Source organism: Oryx dammah, unplaced genomic scaffold (genome assembly GCF_014754425.2).
Source record: "Oryx dammah isolate SB20612 unplaced genomic scaffold, SCBI_Odam_1.1 HiC_scaffold_5, whole genome shotgun sequence".
Taxonomy (NCBI): domain Eukaryota; kingdom Metazoa; phylum Chordata; class Mammalia; order Artiodactyla; family Bovidae; genus Oryx; species Oryx dammah.
Genome location: NW_024070189.1, coordinates 42,694,707 through 42,718,116, shown reverse-complemented (window position 1 = coordinate 42,718,116; position 23,410 = coordinate 42,694,707). Strand labels below are relative to the sequence as shown.

The 23,410-nt window shown below is 38.0% G+C and overlaps 1 protein-coding gene across 1 annotated transcript in view; it reads left to right on the top strand.

Moving 5' to 3' along the window:
* The first annotated feature begins 416 nt into the window (after nucleotides 1-416).
* Nucleotides 417-23,410, top strand: part of SGCD (sarcoglycan delta) — a 607,252-nt gene continuing 584,258 nt past the window's right edge. Inside the window, exon 1 of the mRNA XM_040241450.1 lies at nucleotides 417-576. The gene's annotated coding sequence lies outside the window, so the exon portion shown is untranslated. The remainder of the gene's footprint in view (nucleotides 577-23,410) is intronic.

Here is a 23,410-nt window from a genome sequence, read left to right as displayed (position 1 = left end):
TGTCATCCCTTTGTCTCATTTTAGCATTGACCATAGTATTAATTACTTTGCTTGTGTTTACTAAGATTTGCTTGCTTCACTGGTTGAAATATACCACAGATAAGGAGTCACCATGAGAAAATCACATTTCCTCTCTGATCTTTAGTTTCCCTGTATGTTGAGTGAGCAATTTTGGCTAGTCATGTCTTCAGAAAATGTCTAACCTTGATATACGATGACTTTTTCTGATTTGGTATGATTCTTTATGATCAGGTCTGAATCCATTCAAGTAACTATGGGTGTTACGCCAGTCAGAATACAGTGTGTCTTTTGTTTAGTTTCTTTACACCAAATGATCTGGACTCTAATGTCATTGTTGTATTTTTGTTGTTGGTATTGTTTTGAATATTTTCTTTCACTTGTGATCTTGTAGACCTGGAAGAAACCTCCATCCTCAAAGACTTGGTAAAGGCTGTCCTGGAGCCTGCGTGGAGGTTACAAAAACCATCCCTCTGGTGGTGCCCTGAGCAGATTATTTCAACCCCAATGTTGCCCTGAACGTTGCATTCAAGATTTGAGAAGATTAGGACTGCTAAGGTATGGACTTGTGACTTTTAGTTTTTTTGAAGGCAAATACATTTAAAAATAGTTAATCATTTTCACAGCCTTCTCTCCTCATCTGCTCTTTTCTTTTTCTCTTGCTTTTCTCCCTCCCTCCTTTTAAGCAACGATCTGGTCTTTTGTTACCAGCTTGTGGGATGTGGTGGGATGGATAAAATTATAATGGAAGAAATGGAGGGCTACCTTGTTTCAATAACAGAGGTGATCAGAGGGGAGGCAGTCTAAGGATGAAGAGAAATTTGTACAGACATCTTTGATAGAAAAAAGAAATTGAGATTATTCCTTATGTGATAAGAGACATGTAAAGAAGTGGTGCATGTGACAAACTGTGTATTTCCATATTCTATGTCCACAGGAGACTTTTGGCAAAATGTTGTATTATATCTTAAGTTTTTGAGGATAATTGTGTTTATATATCTTTTAGATGCATACCTAGGCTAGTGTTAGAATCTTCTGAGTTGAGTCAGGTGATCCCATCTTCTTTTCTAGTTACAATGATAATCATTCTTTGTATGTGTATTGTATATATGTACATACACATACTTACATGTGTATATATTATATATGTATTTATATATACACACATACAATTTGTTGAGTGTTGTATACTTGTTCTATATATGTATAGGGATATATATATATATATATAGATCATATATATGTGATGATCTATATATATGGATGATCTATATATATGGAGGGCAGTGGGGAGAGAGGGACAGATAGAGGAGAAAGAGAGCCCTCCAAAACCACCACTCATGGCATGCTTATTGTGAGTGCCTCAGGCATTGTACTGTAAGGTTTGAAAAGTCACAAATACAACTGATAACAACCATCTGGAATAGAGATTTCTGTTCTGGGAAGCCAGAGAAGAGATAAGTAAAAAATTTTTTTAAGATTGCATAGCAAGAAGGGGTCAGGGTCCAGACCCCTTCCTAGACTTACTAGGATTTAAGTCTGTGCTCACCTATTGTGTAGTACAGTGGGTCTGTATCAGGCTAGGAGCACAGAGCATGTCCAAGAGAAACTGGAGAATATCTCAGACAATTCAACTGACAATTCATTTGCTGTCAATTTAATATGCCTCAAAGGAAAAAAAGTGCTTATAACCAAAGGCTTCTGGAAACTGGCAGAGCAAGGTAGCTGAGGTGTTGGCCTGGCTTCCTACTTATGGCACCATAGGCCTCATCATTTGTGCAAGATGGAGGCCCAGAGCTGATGAAAAATTACTTGTAGCCACAAGCTTGCTTTTATTGATTCTCTGAATTTCTCACTGATACAATAAGTGTGGTGCATACTTTTAGTTGATCATGAATAGACCTTCCTATCAGGATGAAGTACATACACTTTCTGTCTGGTTTTTGTAAAAACGTCCAGTGCCCGTGCTTTAAGCTCTCATGTTCATGTTCCTCATAGTACCTTTGAAAGTGTGCTAACAGACTGATGAAAATGTGAGGGTGGTATTTCAAACACACACACTTCTCTTCCCTTTATTCAAGTTTTTTTTTTTTGGTAAAGAGAGATAGATTGTTTTTCCTTCTTTGATTCAAAGGGCATCTTTAAAGCAGATTAAGTATAATTACTATTATACTTAAGTTCACGGTTCACATACTGCTGAAGCCTGGCTTGCAGAATTTTGAACATTACTTGACTAGCATGTGAGATGAGTGCAATTGTGCAATAGTTTGAGCATTCTTTGGCATTGCCTTTCTTTGGGATTGGAATGAAAACTGACCTTTTTCAGTCCTGTGGCCACTGCTGAGTTTTCCAAATTTGCTGGCATATTGAGTGTAGTACTTTCACAGCATCTTTCAGGATTTGAAAGAGCTCAACTGGAATCCATCACCTCCACTAGCTTTGTTCGGAGTGATGCTTTCTAAGGCCCACTTGACTTCACATTCCCAGATGTCTGGCTCTAGATGAGTGATCACATCATCGTGATTATCTGGGTCTTGAAGCTCTTTTTGTACAGTTCTTCTGTGTATTCTTGCCACCTCTTCTTAATATCTTCTGCTTCTGTTAGGTCCATAGCATTTCTGTCTATTGTGCCCATCTTTGCATGAAATGGTCCCTTGGTATCTCTAATCTTCCTGAAGAGGTCTCTAGTCTTTCCCATTCTGTTGTTTTCCTCTATTTCTTTGCATTGATCTCTGAGTAAGGCTTTCTTTTCTCTCCTTACTATTCTTTGGAACTCTGCATTCAGATGCTTATCTCTTTCCTTTTTTCCTTTGCTTTTCGCTTCTCTTCTTTTCACAGCTATTTGTAAGGCCTCCTCAGACTTGACAGAGGTGATACCATTTAATTAAAAGCACTAAAAGGAAACTGCCTGGGATCAAATATAGGCTCCTCCATTTTGTTGTAATTCACTGAACTGCCAGCCTTGGTTTCTTCATTTGTGGGATGGTGGTGTTTCTCATGCCCACTTGATACAGAGTGAAGATCAAGTGAAATTATGCTTGTGAAGTGCTTGCTGGTTCCTTACAATCCCTGGGTAAATAGTAAACTGCCATTCTTGGTTGTAGAGATATTATGAGGGATGACAATCCGGAGCAAAGAGAGTAACATTATATCCCATTTATGTGGCCTCTGAGTCATTTATGTATATCTATGCATCCACTTAACTGTAGCTGAAAGCAAAATACTGTCATTTTTTAAAAACTATCAGTTTCATTACAAGAATTTGGAAACTGTCAAAGAAGTTGACCCTATTGCCAAAAGTAATAATAATAATTTAATTAAGATGCAGGAAATTACATTGAGAAAAAATTGTCATTTAATGTAGATGTTACATTTTATCTGTCCAGAGTGATTGAAAGCCAGCCTGAAACTATTTAGCATTTTTACGGGTATCAGCAAGGTTAATTATCTGAGGAATGGTAAGGAGCTGAATTCCTTTATGCTTCTCCCTAATTTGTGATGCTGTCATAACAGTTTTCACGAGACTTGGGTATATGTCTTTATTTTAGTGTGCTTTTGAAAGTCTCAGTTTCCATAGTAAAAATTTAAGATCAGAAATGTTGCAAATATGTGCTCACTAACAGTGCTTTTCCTGTAAAGTACAAATTAGTCTATCACCAACCTGCTGTAAGGTAGAAAATTCTGTTGCTGTTTAGGTGCTAAGTTATGTCCAACTCTTTGCAACCACATGGCCTGTAGTCCACTAGGCTCCTTTGTCCATGGGATTCTCCAGGCAAGAATACTGGAGTGGGTTGCCATTTTTTTCTCTAGGGGATCTTTCCAATCCAGAGATTAAACCTTTGTCTCCTGCATTGTTAGATTGGTTCTTTACCACTGAGCCACCTGGAAAGCCCCTAGAAAAATCTATAAACACCTCCAAAAATGTTATCAAAGGGAAATTGAAAGCTGCTTTTGAGGGTAGCGTTTGTCCCTGTTTCTGTCACCACTAAGTGTGATAAGTTGGGTATTGAGGATAAGAACCTTTCCAGTACTGTCAGGATATGTGGGGATATGTGTAGGGTGTGTATATTTCCTCCTCTGGAATCTTTCTCATCAATAAATTCTTTCTTAGGCTGGTTTTATGCAAGTGTTAGTATTTGTCATGGTTCACTTTTGTATTCATCCATTTCCTTTGGATATGGAAATGATGTTTTTTGTATTTCCTGGGCCTCCTAGCATATCAGCAGAACAGTGGCTGACTTATCAAGTCTTAGGATGGCTCTTTTCTTATGGTTTTCCACAGCCGTCACTGAATTTACCCTGAAATTCATCATGCATTGAAATTTCAGCTCAGATAATAAATATCTTAGTGTCAAACATGAAAGCATCAGCAGAACTGCTTTGTGAAAAGAGAAGACTCTTGCTGGGGAATCCAGTGTGTCTCTTCTCACAGACGGCTTGGTTTATTTCTTTATTCAGCCGAGGTATGGTGAGCATCTATTGTGAGCTAAGGGCTGTGCCATGTTCGATACTTATATATCTGCATGATACTTGTCCTCTCTTGGATTTCAATTTCCTTGTATGCAAAATGGGAGTTTGGGTCAAATAAGCCTAGGTTTCAGCAAAGAGTGCTGTATTTAATTTCAAATAAGCTGATAATTAATGTTGACATAGCAACATTTTCTGAACATGTTTGGCAATTACCTGTAAGGATCAATTGAAACAGAACATGAAGATTCAAAGAGGTTGAGCTAAAGAAATTATAAAAATTCAGTGTAAGTCTACTTGTTGACTTTTAGCACTTAACTACCATGAGATTTCAGAATACCATCCAGAAAGCCTTATTTGGGATATTATCTAATTGTTCCCTCTATATATTCAAGAGATCTCTTTTTTTTATTTCTACCTCCAATACTGGCTCTTAAGAGACTATCTCATTTACAGATGAGGAAATGGAGGAGCAGAGAAGTCAAGTAATTTTCTTAAAACCACACTGGTAGGATAAGAAACTTTCTTTGGGTTGGACTGTTAAAATGCCTGTAATGAGCCCAATTCTATTCAACAGACTTTTTACCCTGCCCTGAAGGATACCTGCTTTAATGTTCTTTGATGATTTTAATGCTTCTGAAGGTGGCAGCATCCCTTTTTGCTCTTATTTTTTTCTAACTCAAACAACTACCATTTTAGGATTAGGCTCCTTTTGACAGTTACTGAAAAGAAGATTTGTGTTTCTCCCCTTGAGTATGACATTTTGAAGTCTGTTTACTTGAGCTGAATCTTACCCAAGGCCTTTGAAACTACAGAATTTGAGTTGTTGCTGTGTTCCAATCTTATACAGATGTAGGTCTTATTAGCCAGGTTAAAATACCCTCCTCCTCAACCCATTACCACCACCACCAGAGATGACAAAATGGCTATTTGAACTTTTCCTGCAATTTGATGTATGTCATTTTCATGATGCAAATCTAACATCATTTAAATGTCTATCCTCTGCAAATTCTTATCAACAAGTGATCTCAGAAAGGTTTTCTCTTCAACTTGCACATTGCTTCCTCTTTGCTTTGCTGCTAAACCTGTCCCCTCCCTGCCCTACTCTGCTGTTTCTTTTTCATGACACTTTCCGATGTTCACACTAGCAACTTCCTCAGATTTAGTCTGGATTGAAGAGTTGGTACATTCCCATCCTATATACTAGGTTGGCCAAAAAGTTTTGTCGACTTTTTCCATGATATTTATTGTGAGGATCACATGGAATTTGAAAACTGTACCACCCTCAAAAACTGTCCAGGCTTTCCCAATCCATCTAGCTCCTATTCCATCCTGCTTTTTTATATTGTCTCTTTGCCAATTTCCCTCCCCTCTCCCCAACCTCAGCCTCTCCACAGGCTATGGTGACCCTCTCCATTTTTCCAAAAAAATATGCCATGTTTTCCTAAGTCACCACTAATTTGCTCCTGCTGGTTGTTTTGCCATTTCCTACCCACTGCACCTCTGCACATTCATGAAAACTTCATCTTTTAAGATCCAATTCATTGAAAGCTTCAGAGACTCTCTTGAGTCAATGTCATTTCTTCTCTTTTGACTTCACTGCATTTTTTTTTTCAAACCTGATTGTAACTCTTACTGTGAAGAGAGGTTGTTATATATATTATATATATTGATTAGCATTATTATTATATATATTATATATTACATTACAATTATATTACTAATATATATTAATTAACATTTATATATATGTTTATATATATTATTATATTAAACTGACTGGGTTTGTAAGTCAGTCTCCATCAGCGGAAAGTGAGATGTTCAGGACAGACTTTCTTGGGGACTTCCCTGTTCATCCAGTGGTTATGATTCCGTGCTTTCAATGCAGGGTGCACTGAAAGGAACTAAGGAACTAAGTCAGAAACTAAGATGCCACATATGCTGTGATGTTACCAAAAAAAAAAAAAAGACATTTTTTTTTCTTGAATATATCTTCTATTTCTCAGTTCTTCCTGGAACACAGTAGGTCCTCAACAGACACTGGAATGGCAAAACTGTGCTTAAATGTATTGCAGAATGGATTACATTTAGAAATAGTTCATTTTTCCCCTGGTTAATTAGTTCATTTTGGATTTTTAAGTTCTTTTATTTTGGTGGTCATTTTTTTATTTTGAATTTTATTTGCTTGTCCTGATGTTTATATAATTATTTTAGAGATATATCCTTATTTTCCTCCTGGCTACAGTGCCTATTCTTATTATCTTTTTTTCTCCTGTGTGTCACTGTGCTTTGCAGCCTCTTTTAAGTCCTCATGACCCTGACTAGGCAAGGTTAGCACTCATCTAGCACATATGCTACCTCCCACCTTTCCTGTGCCCTTGGCAGACATCACTAGTTAATCCCAGTTTAGGAATCCTCGACTCTTCCCAACACATCACTCCAAAGATGCCATGTGATTGAAAAAAGATGTCAGAAAATTAATGACTGTAATAATGGATTATCTTTCTCTTTCTGGAAATGGGAGCTCTTCGGTTCAGTTCAGCCTCTCAATCGTGTCCAACTCTTTGTGACCCAATGGACTGCAGCATGCCAGGCTTCTCTGTCCATCACCAACTCCCAGAGTTTACCCAAACTCATGTCCATTGAGTCGATGATGCCATCCAACCATCTCATCCTCTGTCATCCCCTTCTCCTCCTGCCTTCAATCTTTCCCAGCATCGGGGTCTTTTCAAATGAGTCATCTCTTCACATCATGTGGCCAAAGTATTGGAGTTTCAGCTTCAGCATCAGTCCTTCCAATGAACACCCAAGACTGATCTCCTTTAGGATGGACTGGTTGGATCTCCTTGCAGTCCAAGGGACTCTTAAGAGTCTTCTCCAACACCACAGTTCAAAAGCATCAATTTTTCAGCACTCGGCTTTCTTTATAGTCCAACTCTCGGATCCATACATGACTACTGGAAAACCATAGCCTTGACTAGATGGACCTTTGTTGGCAAAGTACTGTCTCTGCTTTTTAATATGCTGTCTAGGTTGGTCATAACCTTCTTTCCAAGGAGTAAGCATCTTTTAATTTCATGGCTGCAGTCACCATCTGCAGTGATTTTGGAACCCAGAAATAAAGTCTGCTCTTACCAGACTTATGAGTATAAATCAATTTTCTATTAGACTTTCAATGTTATTTGAAAATAATTGAATATTGACATTAATTGATTTTAGCATGGAAGATAAAACTCACTTGCCATTTCTGGACTGGAAGATTTTTTTCCAGAGCTTCCACTTACTCTTTCCAAGGTCAGGACCTGATTGCTTTTAGAACAAATACATATTCCTTACCTTCCTTATTTCTGAAGCTTGAGTCCTTCCTTAAGAAATTATGGATCTAGTATTAGAATCCTGGGAAAGTTTAACAAGCCACCAGACTTGATCCCTTAAGACTTAAGAAGTTAAGAAGCACTTCTGCAACATTTTACCAAATATAAGATGACTGAAGAGCTGTTTCTATAGTTTGAAAATACTATTAATGTTAAAGCCTAGAAATTTTCCAGGTTTTAAAACACTACTTTTAACAGATAATTTTCAAACTAGAGTCCAAGAAGGCTAGGTTCAGTGGTAAAGATATCTAGATTGTGTGTCTGACAGGTGGTATCTTATCTCTGAACAATATTTTAATGTAATTATTTTTGGTCTAACAAATTATACAGAAAAGTCTGATGGAAAATTGATTTGAAACCATAATACAGCTGGTAAAAGCTCCATTCCCCAGAAACAAGTATAATCCATTTGTTGTGGCCACTAATTTTTTGACATCTTTCTTCTATCAGTTTCTACAATGAAAGCACAGAATTTCTTCCCAGAAAAGGATTTCCACAAGTACATATACATGGTCTAGGTACAATTTGAGTATGTATCAGTATTTGGATTCACGTAACTCTATCTCTGGATTAAAAGTTTGGAACCCTTCCTATAGTGATATAGAAAGGCTTGTGACCCTAATTTTAAGTAGTGTCCTTCCTCTGTTAATATTTCTGATAAATGGTCCTGCAGGATGTATTCTATTGTCTCTGACTGCTTCATGCATAATGATAGTTTTGAGATATATCCATGTTCTTGTGTATATTAATAGATTGCTCATTATTGTCCTAAACTATCAGTGTGTGAACTTATCATAATTTTTTGTTCATTCTCCTTTTGATGGATATCTTTGCTGTTTTCGGTTTGGGAATATTAAAAACCGTGCTGTTGTAAGCATTTGTGAACAAATCATTGTGTGAAAATAAATTTTAATTTCTTTCAGGGTAAATATCAGTGACATTTGTTTATATTCTTTTGCACTCTAACCATAAGTGAAACTTTCACTCCTCGAGTTTTAAATAAAAAATAACCATCTGATTTATTAAAGAAAACCAGTTGAACAGGAGAAAAACACATAGTTATGAAAAAAAGGCAAATATTAATAATGATGTGAAATCACTACCAAGCTAGATAATATGAAGGACAGAAGAGTATATTTAAAATTCTCTCATCCGTATCCTTGTTAATAGTTAAAAAGATAATCCACCCATAAGACAAGTAGAGAACAGGATAAAGAAGGAACAATTAGATAATAAATATCTCTTGTAAATTCAGTATTTTTCATTAAAGAAAGTTTGAAAATAAAGTATAGATCTAGTAGGACATAGAAAAAAGAAATCTAGTAGTAATACGAAGTCAAATATAGAACAGTGTAGGAATCCTTCATCTCATTAAAAAGATCTCCAGAGATGACAGATAAATTTGATGCATTGGGAGTATTTGATTATTAAAGAAATGTAAAAGTCATATCTTAGACAATTAGTTGAGTTTATATTTCACAAGTAAGTGGCAAAATGGGAAGTAAATAAATGCTCCTGATGTGTCAGCTTCTAGTTTCAGAATTCTAAGAATAGGCTGGTCTCAAATGCTTCTAGAACAGGGAGAAAAGAAAACCTCTTACAAAATTTTTGTCTTAAACTGATATCAAACTTTTTATCAGCAACATTAGAATCATTAAGTTAATTGAACAGTTTCTTGTGTTTTCTCAGGAAAAGACTATTTTGACCCTAGAATTCGGTTCTAAGCCAAACGGTAAGTGAAAACAATATTTTAAAACATCAAGATATTGAAGTCTTTCACATACCCTTTCTGAGTATATTCCTGAAAACTAAGAATGAAATTATAGAAACAATTAGTAAAGGTTCCAAGAAATGGTGAGGCCAATGAAGAGTCTCCAAAAAGTCACACATGACAGTTGTGCAGGTTAAGAAAGATTTTGGTCAAAATTGAAGAAGTCCAGGAATTCCAGGAAGATATCTTCAAGTAGAAAATATTTGCCAATGAGCTGAGGGATGGGATGTAAAGAAACCATGTCTGTTGTCTTTAAAGAAAAGAAGAAAGACAATTCAAACCACAGACTTAGCAAAAACAACAACAAAAAGTGTATTAGGAAATCTCAGTCCAAATCAAAAGCATAACAAGAACAACAACAACAAAAAGAATCTCTTTTACTTTTGTGGTTAAGAGTTATGGCATTAAATCTGAAGAGAAATAAATGCCATTTTAGTATACTACCTGACTGTCCAATGAACAATTTATATAGTCATAATAATCTCTTTTTGAACTTTAGAATCCGCCTATAAAGCAAGCACAGCAGCAAGTTAACCAAATGTTATAAACCTTGACAGTGAAAGTAAGGGCAAGGTTGACAGCCGATGTTAGGTTTAGAGTCAAAGCTGAAATAAAGGTGACTTCATGAAAATCTTTAACAAAATGTAAAGGTAAGATTTTCCCATATGACAGTGATGAAATGTGACGAAGTTTTAGATGTTTTTACTTGAATTTATTTATTTTTCAAAATCAATTTATTTTACCTGGAGGTTAATTACTTTACAATATTGTGGTGGTTTTTGCCATACTTTGACATGAATCATCCATAGGTATACATGTGTCCCGCATCCCGAACCCCCCTCCCACCTCCCTCCCATCGCATCCCTCTGGGTTGTTGCAGTGTTTCATGCACCAAACTTGGACTGGTCATCTGTTTCACATTTGGTAATATACTTGTTTCAGTGCTGTTCTCTCAAATTATCCCACCCTCTCCTTCTCCACAGGATCCAAAAGTCTGTTCTTTATATCTGTGTCTCTTTTGCTGTCTCACAGATAGGACTGTTGTTAGCATCTTTCTAAATTCCATGTATATGCGTTTATATAATGTATTGGTGTTTTTCTGTCTTAGTTCACTCTATCTAATAGGCTCCAGTTTCATCCACCTCAGATGTGTTCTTTTTAATATCTGAGCAATATGTACCACAACTTTCTTATTCATTTGTCTGCCAATGAATATCTAGGTTGCTTCCATGTCCTAGCTACTGTAAACAGTGCTGTGATGAACATTGGGGTACACGTCTCTTTCAATTCTGGTTTCCTTTGTGTGTATGCCCAGCAGTGGGATTGCTGGGTCATATGGCAGTTCTATTTCCAGTTACTTCACTTTGTATAATAGGCTCCAGTTTCATCCATCTCATTAGAACTGACTCAAATGTATTCTTTTTAATGGCTGACTAATATTCCATTGTGTATATGTACCACAGCTTTCTTATCCATTCGTCTGCTGATGGACATCTAGGAGGCTTCCATGTCCTGGCTATTATAAACAGTGCTGCAGTGAACATTGGGGTACACATGTCTCTTTCAATTCTGGTTTCCTCAGTGTGTATGCTCAGCAGTGGGACTGCTGGGTCATATGGCAGTTCTATTTCCAGTGTTTTTAAGAGATCTCCACACTGTTCTCCATAGTGGCTGTACTAGTTTGCATTCCCACCAATAGTGTAAGGAGGGTTCCCTTTTCTCCAAACCCTCTCCAGCATTTATGTTTGTAGACTTTTTGATAGCAGCCATTCTGACCAGTGTGAGATGGTACCTCATTGTGGTTCAATCTGCGTTTCTCTGTTAATGAGTGATGTTGAGCATCTTTTCATGTGTCTGTTCTCCATCTGTATGTCTTCTTCACAGAAATATCTGTTTAGTTCTTTGGCCCATTTTTTGATTGGATCATTTTTTTTCTGGTATTTAGCTGCATGAACTTCTTGTATATTTTTGAGATTAATTATTTATCCATTGCTTTGTTTGCTATTAATTTCTCCCATTCTGAAGGCCATCTTTTCACCTTGCTTATAGTTTCCTTCGTTATGCAAAAGCTTTTGCTTTAGGTCCCAGTTGTTTATTTTTGTTTTATTTCCGTTACTCTGGGAGCTGGGTCATAGAGGATCATTCTGTGATTTATGTCAGAGAGTGTTCTGCCAATGTTTTCCTCTAGGAGTTATATAGTTTTTGGTCTTACAATTAGATCTTTAATCCATTTTGAGTTTATTTTTGTGTATGGTGTTAGAAAGTGTTCTAGTTTCATTCTTTCACAGATAGTTGACCAGTTTTTCCAGCACCACTTGTTAGAGAGATTGTCTTTTCTCCATTGTATATTTCTGCCTCCTTTTCAAAGGTAAGGTGTCCATAGGTATGTAGATTTATCTCTGGACTTTCTATTTTGTTTCATTAATCTATATTTCTGTCTTTGTGCCAGCACTATACTGTCTTGATGACGGTAGCTTTGTAGTAGAGTCTGAAGTCAGGCAGGACTATTTCTGCAGTTCCATTCTTCTTTCTCAAGATTGCTTTGGCTATTCAAGCTTTTTTTCTATTTCTGTACAAATTGTGCAATTATTTGTTCGAGTTCTGTGAAAAACACCGTTGGTAGCTTGATAGGGATTGCATTGAATCTATAGATTGCTTTGGGTAGTATACTCATTTTCACTATATTGTGTCTTCCTATCTGTGAACATGCTATGTTATCTATTTGTGTCATCTTTGATTTCTTTAATCAGTGTTTTGTAGTTTTCTACATATAGATCTTTTGTTTTTTGAGGTAAATTTATTCCTAAGTATTTTATTCTTTGTGTCACAATGGTGAATGGGATTATTTCCTTAATTTTTCTTTCTGTTTTCTCATTGTTAGTGTATATTAATGCAAGGGATTTCTCTGTGTGAATTTTATATCCTACAACTTTACTATATTCATTGATTAGCCCTAGTAATTTTCTGGTGGTGTCTTTGAGCTTTTCTATGTAAAGGATCATGTCAACTGCAAACAGTCAGAGTTTTGCTTCTTTTCCAATCAGGATTCCTTTATTTTTCTTCTCTGATTGCTGTGGCTAAAACTTCCAAAACTATTTTGAATAGTAGTGGTGAGAGTGGGCATCCTTGTCTTGTTCCTGACTTTAGGGTACATGCTTTCAATTTTTTTGCCATTGATGATGATGTTTACTTTGGGTTTATCATATATGCCTTTTATTATGTTGATGCATGTTCCTTCTGTGCCTGCTTTTGGGAGAGTTTTTACCATAAATTGGTGTGTTGAATTTTGTCAAAGACTTTCTCTGCATCTATTGAGATAATCATATGGTTTTTATCTTTTGTTAGTGTGGTGTATCACATTGATTGATTTGCGAATATTGAAGAATCTTTGCATCCCTGGGATAAAGCCCACTTGGTAATGATGTATGATCTTTTTAATATGTTGTTGGATTCTGTTTGCTAGAATTTTGTTGAGGATTTTTCATCTCTGTTCATCAGTGATACTGGCCTGTAGTTTTCTTTATTGATGGCATCTTTGTCTAGTTTTGGTGTTACGGTGATGCTGGCCTCATAGAATGAGTATAGGAGTTTACCTTCCTCTGCAATTTTCTGGAAGAGTCTGAGTAGGATAGGTGTTTGCTCTTCTCTAAATTTTGGTAGAATTCACCAGTGAAGGCATCTGATCCTGGGCTTTTGTTTGTTGGAAGATTTTTGATTACAGTTTTGATTTCCGTTGATTTTTGATTACAGTTTGTGATGGGTCTGTTAAGATTTTCTATTTCTTCCTGGTTCAGTTTTGGAAAGTTGTACTTTTCTAAGAATTTGTCCATTTCTTCCAAGTTGTCCATTTTATTGGCATATAGTTGCTGATAGTAGTCTCTTACGAGTCTTTGTATTTCTGTGTTGTCTGTTGTGATTTCTCCATTTCCATTTCTAATTTTGTTTATTTGGTTCTTCTCCCTTTTTTTCATGATGAGTCTGGCTAATGGTTTGTCTGTTTTATTTATCTTCTCAAAGAACCAGCTTTTAATTCTGTTGATTTTTGTTGTAGTCGCTTTTGTTTATTTTTCATTCATTTATGCTCTAATTTTTATGATTTTTTTCTTCTTCTGCTAACCCTGGCGTTCTTCATTTCTTCTTTTTCTAGTTGATTTAGGTGTAAAGTTAGGTTATTTTTTGGATTTTTCTCTTATTTCTTGAGGTAAGCTTGTATTACTATGAACCTGCCCCTTCACACTGCTTTTACTGAATCCCATAGGTTTTGGGTATTGTGTTTTCATTTTCTTTTGTTTTTATTCATTTTTTGATTTCTTCTGTGATTTGATGATTATTCAGAAGTGTGCTGTTTAGCCTCCATATATTTGTATTTGTAATAGTTTTTTTTTTCCTGTTCAGTTCAGTTCAGTCGCTCAGTCATGTCCAACTCTTTGCGACCCCATGAATCACAGCACACCAGGCCTGTAGTTGGCATCTAATCTTACTGCATTGTAATCAGAAAAGATGCTTTAAATGATTTCAATTTTTTTTTTTTTTAATTTACCAAAGCTAGATTTATGGCTCAGGATGTGATCTATCCTGGAGAATGTTCCATGTGCACTTGAGAAAAAGGTGAAATTCATTGTTTTGGGGTGAAATGTTCTATAGATACCAATTAGGTCTAACTGGTCCATTGTATCATTTAAAGCCTGTGTTTCCTTGTTAATTTTCTGTTTGGTTGATCTATCCATAGGTGTGAATGGGGTATTAAATTTTCCCACTATTATTGTGTTACTGTTATTTTCCCCTTTCATACTTGTTAGCATTTGCCTTATGTATTGAGGTGCTCCTATGTTGGGCACATACATATTTATAATTGTTATATCCTCTTCTTGGATTGTCCTTTGATCATTACATAGTGTCATTCTTTGTCTCTTTTCATGGCCTTTATTTCAAAGTCTTATTTTATATGAGTATTGCTACTCCTGCTTTCTTTTGGTCTCCATTTGCATGAAATATTTTTTCCAGCCCTTCACTTTCAGTCTGTATGTGTCCCTTAGTTTGATGTGGGTCTCTTGTAGACACCATATATAGAGGTTTTGCTTTTGTATCCATTCAACTAGTCTTTGTCTTTTGATTGGGTCATACAACCCATTTACATTTAAGGTAATTATTAACAAGTAGGCTCTTGTTGCCGTTTACTTTGTTGTTTTGGGTTCGAGCTTATAAACCTTCTCTGTGTTTCCTGTCTAGAGAAGATCCTTTAGCATTTGTTGAAGAGCTGGTTTGGTGGTGCTAAATTCTCTCAGCTTTTGCTTGTCTGTAAAGCTTTTGATTTCTCCTTCATAGTAATGAGATCCTTGCTGGGTACAGTAATCTGGGCTTTTTCTCTGGGCTTTTTCTCTTTCATCACTTTAAGTATGTCCTACCATTCCCTTCTGGCCTGAAGAGTTTCTATTGAAAGATCAGCTGATACCCTTCTGGGGATCCCCTTGTGTGTTATTTGTTGCTTTTCCCTTGCTGCGTTTAATATTTGCTCTTTGTGTTTGATCTTCATTAGTTTGATTAATATTTGTCCTGGGGTGTTTTGCCTTGGGTTTATCCTGTTGGGACTTTCTGCGTTTCTTGGACTTGGGTGGCTACTTCCTTCCCCATTTTAGGGAAGTTTTCAACTGTTATGTACTCAAGAATTTTCTCATGGCCTTTCTTTTTGACTTCTTCCTCTGGAACGCCTATGATTTGAATATTGGGGTGTTTAACATTGTCCCAGAGGTCTCTTTGATTGTCCTCACTTCTTTTAATTCTTTTTTCTTTTTTCCTTTCTGCTTCATTTATTTCCACCATTCTGTCTCCCACCTCACTTATCCTATCTTCTGCCTCAGTTACTCTACTGTTGGTTCCCTCTAGAGTGCTTTGGATCTCAGTTATTGCATTATTCACTATTGATTGACTCTTCTTTATTTCTTCTTTGTCCTTGTGAAACATTTCTTTCATCTTCTCAATCCTTGTCTCTAGTCTATTTTTCTGTAACTCCATTGTGTTTTCAAGATTTTGGATCATCTTTACTATCATTATTCTGAACTCTTTTTTTCAGGTATACTCCCTATCTCCTCCTCTTTTGTTTGGTTTGGTGGGAATGTATCATGTTCCTTTACCTGCTGAATATTTCTCTGCCTTTTCATTTTGTTTAGGTTGCTGTGTTTGGGTTACTTCTAAATTGTGGAGCCTGCTTCCTATGGGTGGGGTTGGACTATTGGTTTGTCAAGGTTTCCTGGTCAGGGGAACTTGCGTCTGTGTTCTGGTGGGTGGAAATGAATCTCTTTTCTCTGAAGTGCAACAAAGTGTCCAGTAGTGAGTTTTGGGGTGTCTATGGATTTGACATGGATTTGGGAAGTCTGTCTTTTAATTTTCAGGGCTGTGTTTCTGCTTTGCTGGAAAATTATCATGGTGTGTCTTGCTCTGGAACCAGCTCTTGTGTGGAGCTTGGTTTCAGTGTAAGAATGGAGACTTTGGGTGAGCTCTTGTCTATCAATGTTCCCTGGAATCAGGAGTTCTCTGATGTTGTCAAGTTTTGGAGTTAAGCCTCCTGCCTCTGCCTTTAAGTCTTATTCTTACAGTAGCCTCAAGACATCTCCATCCATACAGGACAGATGATAAAGCATCTAGGTTAATGGTGAAACAATTCTCCACATTGAGGGACACCCAAAGAGGTTCTCAGAGTTACATGGAGAAGAGAAGCAGGAGGAGGGAGATAGAGGTGATGAGGAGGAGAAGAGGGGGAGTCCAAAGGGAGAGACCAATCTAGCCAGTAAGCAGTTCCCTAAGTGTTCTCCACAGCCTGGACCACCCAGAGAGATTCACAGAGTTAAACAGAGAAAAGAAGAGGGAGGGTGGAGATAGAAGTGACCTGGAGGAGAAAAGGGAGAGTCAAAAGGAGAGAGCAATCAAGCCAGTAATCACCCCTAAGTGAAAATGGATACTGAAGATTAGATTCTTAAAGGTGCAAAATTGATAACAAATACCAAAAAGCAAAGATTAAAAATCTAGAGTAGAGGTTAGAGTCTCAAAAATACAATATTAAAAATACAAAGCAAAATCAATCACAAAAATTATAAAAAAATATACCTATGAAATTTGCTTTAAAAATAGGGTCTTGTTTTGCAAAGTAATAGTAGGTTATAAAAATGAAAATTAAAGGAGTAATAAAGAACTTCAATTTGAAAAACAAGATCAAAAAGTAATAATAAATAGTATATCTAGGAATTTCTCTGGCACTGTTATGGGCAGTATGGGATCAGTTCAATTTCAGATAGTTCTTGTTACTGTCTGTTCTTGTTCTCAAAGTCTAAAGGCCCCCTCCAATGCTTAATCAATGTTAACGACAGGGTTTTAATCTGTTGCGCCTATCACTTCCAAAGCAATTTCCTCTTCTTTGTTTATTTTGGCTTTCTCTGTTTGCAGGTCTCTTCAATGTCTAATTTCCACCCTAAGGTGGTCACTTATTTAGGCTCACTTGTTCAGTTGTGTTGTGGGGAGGGAGGGACACTGCAAACAAATATTGCTGACATGTGGGGAATGCTTGCAGTGTATGGACCACACTGGGTTTGCCCCAGCTCAAGGTGGTGTGTGCTTCCTGGGTGTACACTGCTTAGGCTCCAGGGGCACTGTCCAAAGTGGGCCCTTTATCTTGTACACTTTCAAGGCCTAAGCCGCTCAGGTTCTTGGGTACTCCGCAAGGGTACAGACTTGGTAGGGCATGTGTTTTGTGCCCTTCCCAGGTCCAAGCAGCTTAAGCGACCAGGTGCTTGGTGAGTGTACTGTCCCAGGTGGGCCCTGTATCTTAATCATCTCCCTGATCCTGGCCGCTGGGTATCCTGGGTACACCATGAGAACACTGTCTCAGGTGTGATGTGTGTCTCCTCTGGGGAGATGATCTCAGGCTGCAACCCTCTTGGCAAATGTCAACTGTCCAGCATCCCAGGAAGATCGGTTAGCAACTTGGAGCCTGTTCAAAGTTTGGTGGAGGATGCCAGTCTCTGTGACTGAGATAGCAGCAGCCCCTTGCCTTCCAGCTCTGGCTGTCACCCACCTACCTCTCTGCCTCTTGGAGGGGGAGGGGCCTGCATGCAGCAGGCTAGCTCTCCTTTGGTATTCACTCAATTCTTTGTTCTGTGAGCAGGCCGGGCTGCACCTTAGAGCCTTCCACAGGAAAGTTCTGTTTTGTTTTGTTTTGTTTTTTTCTCTCTAGTGACCCCGCAGTTTGGGTTGCTATCTCACTTTAGCTCCCTCAGATTGTCCTCCAGCATTCAGGTTCGCTCCTTACCCTAAGCACCTATTACGCAACCTTCACCTCCCTGTCCAGTCCCCGCTTGCTGGTGGTGGACTTGAGCATCTGGGCCACTTCTCCGCTGGCAGTTGTAGTTAGGTGCGTAGTCTGTGTGTTTTTTGTTTTTTCTCCTGGTTATGTTGCCCTCCGAGATTCCAAAACTCCCCCCACAGGCCTGCCTGTGAGAAGGTTTCTTACTATGTGGAAATTGCTCCTCCTTCACAACTCCCTCCATAGGATAGGTCTCAGTCCCTAACTCTTGTGTCTCTCTTTTTGTCTTTTATATTTTGTCCTACCTCCTTTTGAAGAGAATGGGCTGCCTTTCTGGGTGCCTGGTGTCTTCTGCCAGCATTCAGAAGCTGTTTTGTGAAAGTTGCTCAACATTCAGATGATCTTTTGATGATTTTAGGGGAGAAAGTGGTCTCTCTGTCCTATTCCTCCGCTATCTTGGGACCACCCTCCAAATTTTACTTAAATTTATGAATATGACCATAGAAGAATAAAATAAAGTTGGGAGAAGGAAAAGTAAGCAACATGCTTGCATTTCATAGAGTTAACAGGTAGTATCCTAAAAGGTTAAACTATGAGAGGGATACAAGCCTCAAGAGGAGAGTTACTGAGAATTAACCACAGAGGCCATGAAGTATGGTGGATGGCTTCTGGAAGCCCAGATGGAGAGAGTGAAAAAGTAAACTATTGTGTTTCAGGATTATTTTGTTTTTTGCTCTGTACTTGTGTTTTTCTGGGGGAAAATTTTTTTTTAAAGAAGCATAGGAAACTATACTCAATATCCTGTAATAGCCTATAAGGAAAAAGAATCTGTAAAAGAAAATGTGTGTGTGTGTATGTGTGCATGCATTATACACCTGAAACTAATGATATTGTAAATCAACTAAATTTCAACTGAAAAAAAAAAAAAGGAATCCACTCTGGCCTCCAGAGAGATCACTTCTGATCCTCACAGACTCATTTTGTCTATAAGTATTGACAAAAATACTCTTCAAAAATTATAAGCATGATCCTTATTCAAATACGTAATGAGTGTATGTCAGAGGTTTCATTCAGCTCATTAATGAATGAGAATAAAAGCTAGAAAAGCTAAGTCAATAAGTATTTAAAAAAAGAGTGTCTGTGTAGTCTACCATGAAAGGTGTTTGGAATGAATTTGAATTTGAGACAAAGGGATTCATCCTACAGAGAAATCGAATTGTAATCTTCAAAGTATCTTTCCTCCAGGTTATAACTCTTCATGTTAACAAGTAGATTCTCAAAGTCTGAGCTCTAGTGAACTATAAAAATAGTGAAGGCAAACACTGGCGGATTCCCCTAGAGTGTTAAATAATCCTTGGGTGAGCTTGTTCAACAAGGTCCATGTTTAACTTTTGAAAGGGTACCTTTTAGTCTCTAGATTGCCAAGTTTTAGGTAACTTCTCTTTATTAAAAATCCCAAATATTACCTCATGAAAGTTTCTCTGACCTTCTCACCATCTGATTTTTCTCTCCCCTTGTCTGTGTGTCCACAACATACTCTGTCATAGTGATACCAACATTATGTCTGTGGTTCCTTGATTTCTTCCATCCTCCAGCAGAAAGCAAGCTTTCTTTACACTGACCTTTTTCATAGAAAATTTTCAAGCTATTTGTTGAATTAATGATGTAACTCTGAAACGTTATTGGCTTCAAAAATGGTATAGACCTAACAGAAGCAGAAGATATTAAGAAGAGGTGGCAAGAATACACAGAACAACTATACAAAAATGATCTTCATGACCCAGATAACCACAATGGTGTGATCACTCACCTAGAGCCAGACATCCTGGAATGCAAAGTCAAGTGGGCCTTAGGAAGCATCACGACAAACAAAGCGGTAGAGGTGATAGAATTCCAAATGAGCTATTACAAATCCTAAAAGATGATGCTGTGAAAGTATTACGCTCAGTATTCCAGCAAATATGGAAAACATAGCAGTGGCTACAGGACTGGAAAAGGTCAGTTTTGCTTCTAATCCCAAAGAAAGGTAATGCCAAAGAATGTTCAAACTACTGCACAAATGCACTCATCTCACATGCTAGCAAAGTAATGCTCAAAATTCTTCAAGCCAGGCTTCAGTAGTACATGATCTGTGAACTTCCAGATTCTCCAACTGGATGTAGAAAATGCAGAGGAACCAGAGATAAAAACTGCCAACATCCACTGGATTATGGAAAAGCAAGAGAATTCCAGAAAAACATCTCTTTCTGCTTTATAGACTATGCCAAAGCCTTTGACTGTGTGGATTACAACAAACTGTGGAAAATTTTTAAAGGGATGAAAATACCAGAGTCCACCTCACCTGCCTCCTGAGAAATCAGTATGCGGGTCAAGAAGCAACAGTTAGAACTGGACATGGAAAAACAGACTGGTTCCATATCAGGAAAGGAGTGCATCAAGGCTGTATATCATCAACCTGCTTATTTAACTTATATGCAGAGTACATCATGAGAAATGCTGGGGTGGATGCAGCACAAGCTGGAATCAAGATTGCCAGGAGAAATATCAATAACTTCAGATATGCAGATGACACCACCCTTATGGCAGAAAGCAAAGAAGAACTAAAGAGCATCTTGATGTAAGTGAAAGAAGCGAGTGAAAAAGTTGGCTTGAAACTCAACATTCAGCAAACTAAGATCATGGCATCCGATCCCATCACTTCATGGGAAATAAATGGGGAAACAGTGGAAACAGTGGCTGACTATTCTTTTGGCTTCAAAATCACTGTAGATAGTGACTGCAGCTGTGAAACTGAAAGATGCTTGCCCCCTGTAAGAAAAGTTATGACCAAACTAGACAGCATATTAAAAAGCAGAGACATTACTTTGGCAACAAAGGCCTATCTAGTCAGAGTTATGGTTTTTCCAGTAGTCATGTATGGATGTGAGAGTTTGACTATAAAGAAAGCTGAGCACCAAAGAATTGATGCTTTTGAATTGTGGTGTTGGAGAAGACTCTTGACAGACCCTTGGATTGCAAGATCCAACCTGTCCACCCTAAAGTAAATCAGTCCTGAACATACATTGGAAGATCTCACACTGAAGCTGAAACTCCAGCACTTTTGGCCACCTGATGTGAAGAACTGACTCATTGGAAAAGACCCTGGTGCTGGGAAAGATTGAGGCAGGAGGAGAAGGGGATGACAGAGGATGAGATGGTTGGATGGCATCGCTGACTCAATGGACATGAGTTTGAATAAGCTCTGGGTATTGGTGATGGGCAGGGAAGCCTGGTGTGCTGCAGTCATGGGATTGCAAAGAGTTGGACACCACTGAACAACTGAGCTGAACTGATCTTTATAATGCAATGAAAGAAATCAGAAATAAGAACATAGAAGAGGAATGATCAGTAAATGATTAGCTAGAAAATCTTCTACAGAATCTGTTGATGTGGCAATTTGTAAGTTCAGTAAATAGCCAGGAGAAATTCTCCTGTCTTTTACTGTAGTTATATTTATATCTTAAAGGAAGTAGAATTCACACAGAAGTACTGCCAGGCTAAATGACTTATTGTAGCCCCACCTCATTCTTAGATCATTGTAAAGCTTTTTGTCTTAATACCAAATAAACTCTTCTCCTGTTTATTTCATACTTGGGGCTAAGGAATAGGGCCACTTTCACTTTCTTAAAACCCATAATCATATTTTATTTCCCTGCTGTTAGCAATGGTCCCTCTCCAAACACAACCTATGAAAACATTGTACTTGGAAACAGGAATGACTTTTGACTTGTCTTGTCTCAAAGAATACTTAGAGCTTCTGCTGCTGCTGCTGCATTGCTTCAGTTGTGTCCGACTCTGTGTGACCCCATAGATGGCACCCCACTCCAGTACTCTTGCCTGGAAAATCCCATGGACAGAGGAGCCTGGTGGGTGCCATTGCCTTCTCCATAGAGCTTCTAGCCAGCCTCAAGAGTCTAAAAACTTCAGTCCAATCAAAAGAAGAAGCTGAATACTGCTAGCAGCTGTTTAGCATTATATATTTATATGTCTTAGTTGTATATATTGTCCTCTCCCCAACCTCGCCCCCCGCCAACTAAGGGTCTTTATTTGAAGTAGATTAAATTGACTCCTGTTGATATAACTGAACCATGGTCTTTTGAGTTAAACTTAGCATATATTCTGATAAACACACTGAATTATGTTTTGGATGGTACTCTGCAGGTGCTTTTTGCATCATCCTGGAATCAAGCTTTTCAGCTTATCTTGGGATGTCAGAGGTAGGCATGGTTTCTTGACTCTCCCTTCCCAGTCTCAAGCACTCCAGGGGATGACCTGCTCACCAGTTTCATCTTGGAGCACAGGCCCTTTAACTCTTCCTCATGTTGGGTTTGATGACTAGATGGCTCTCCAGTGAAGGTCAAATACTACAGATTCTAACGGGGCTTAGAGAAGGGGCCAGAAATAAGGTGACGTGGCTAGCTGGGGCTCTTGAGGACTGAGAGGGCCCAGGCTTTCCTGAAGGAGGCTAGCACTACTCAGCTCCAGCTGGTTGTTGAGGATATTTAAGTGAGCCTGTTGTGTCCAAGGCTGTCTTTCATGAGGTGCTGGAAATGCAGATTTGTATATGCAGTTGCTTAATTATCAGCGTGGCCTGTGGACTAAATGAGATGTATTGGCAGGTGCCATTCACTTGGGAGCCAGCTGACTACCCAAGACTAGGCCTTGAGAACAAGGACCTCTTTAGCTTCCTAATTGCCCTTCAACTAATTATCCCTGTTTTTTTGTCTGTTCTTCATTCTGCAGCTAGATGAATCTTTTTTAAAATGCATACCAAATCACATCTTTCCTCTGTCTCAACCCTGCACTTCCTGTTAGATTTAAAAAGGCCAAGGCTTTAGTTTATGAGGCTCTTTTTAGTCTTCAGGTTTACTCCCCTGTCACCCCACTTTACTTCATTCTTTCTGTCCCCTCTTTCTGTAACTCCTTTCGTTTCCTCTAAATGTGTATACCAGCAACTCTAGACTTTACCAGTGCCAGCCCACCCTATAGATGTTTCTCCACCCTGCTGCCCATGTCCTTGGTCTTCATTTGGGGAGCTTTTATACACCTTTCAAGGCCCAACTTTGCAATAAGAAACCTTTGTTAACCTCTTCTGCTGGGCTGATTCATCCTTTTCATATGTAGACAATGTGCCCTGACCCTCTATGTCATAATCATGAAACACTAGATTACGCTCATAATATCTCACTGGACTATAATTTCCCTTAATTGATAGGATAATTTTTGTCTCGTTTGATAGTTTCTCATCAGTACCTAATACAGTGTCATGCACGCAGGTAGTTCAGACCTTAATAAATAGGCATTGATTTGGCATTGAATTAACACTGCTTGTGGCAAACATGAAATATTGTGAGGATATTAGATTTCATAAGGGGGAGACTGTGGCTTCCTCAAGGTAGTCTTTGGACTGGTGTTTTCTTTGTTTTGAGTCTGTCTGTTAAAATCTCT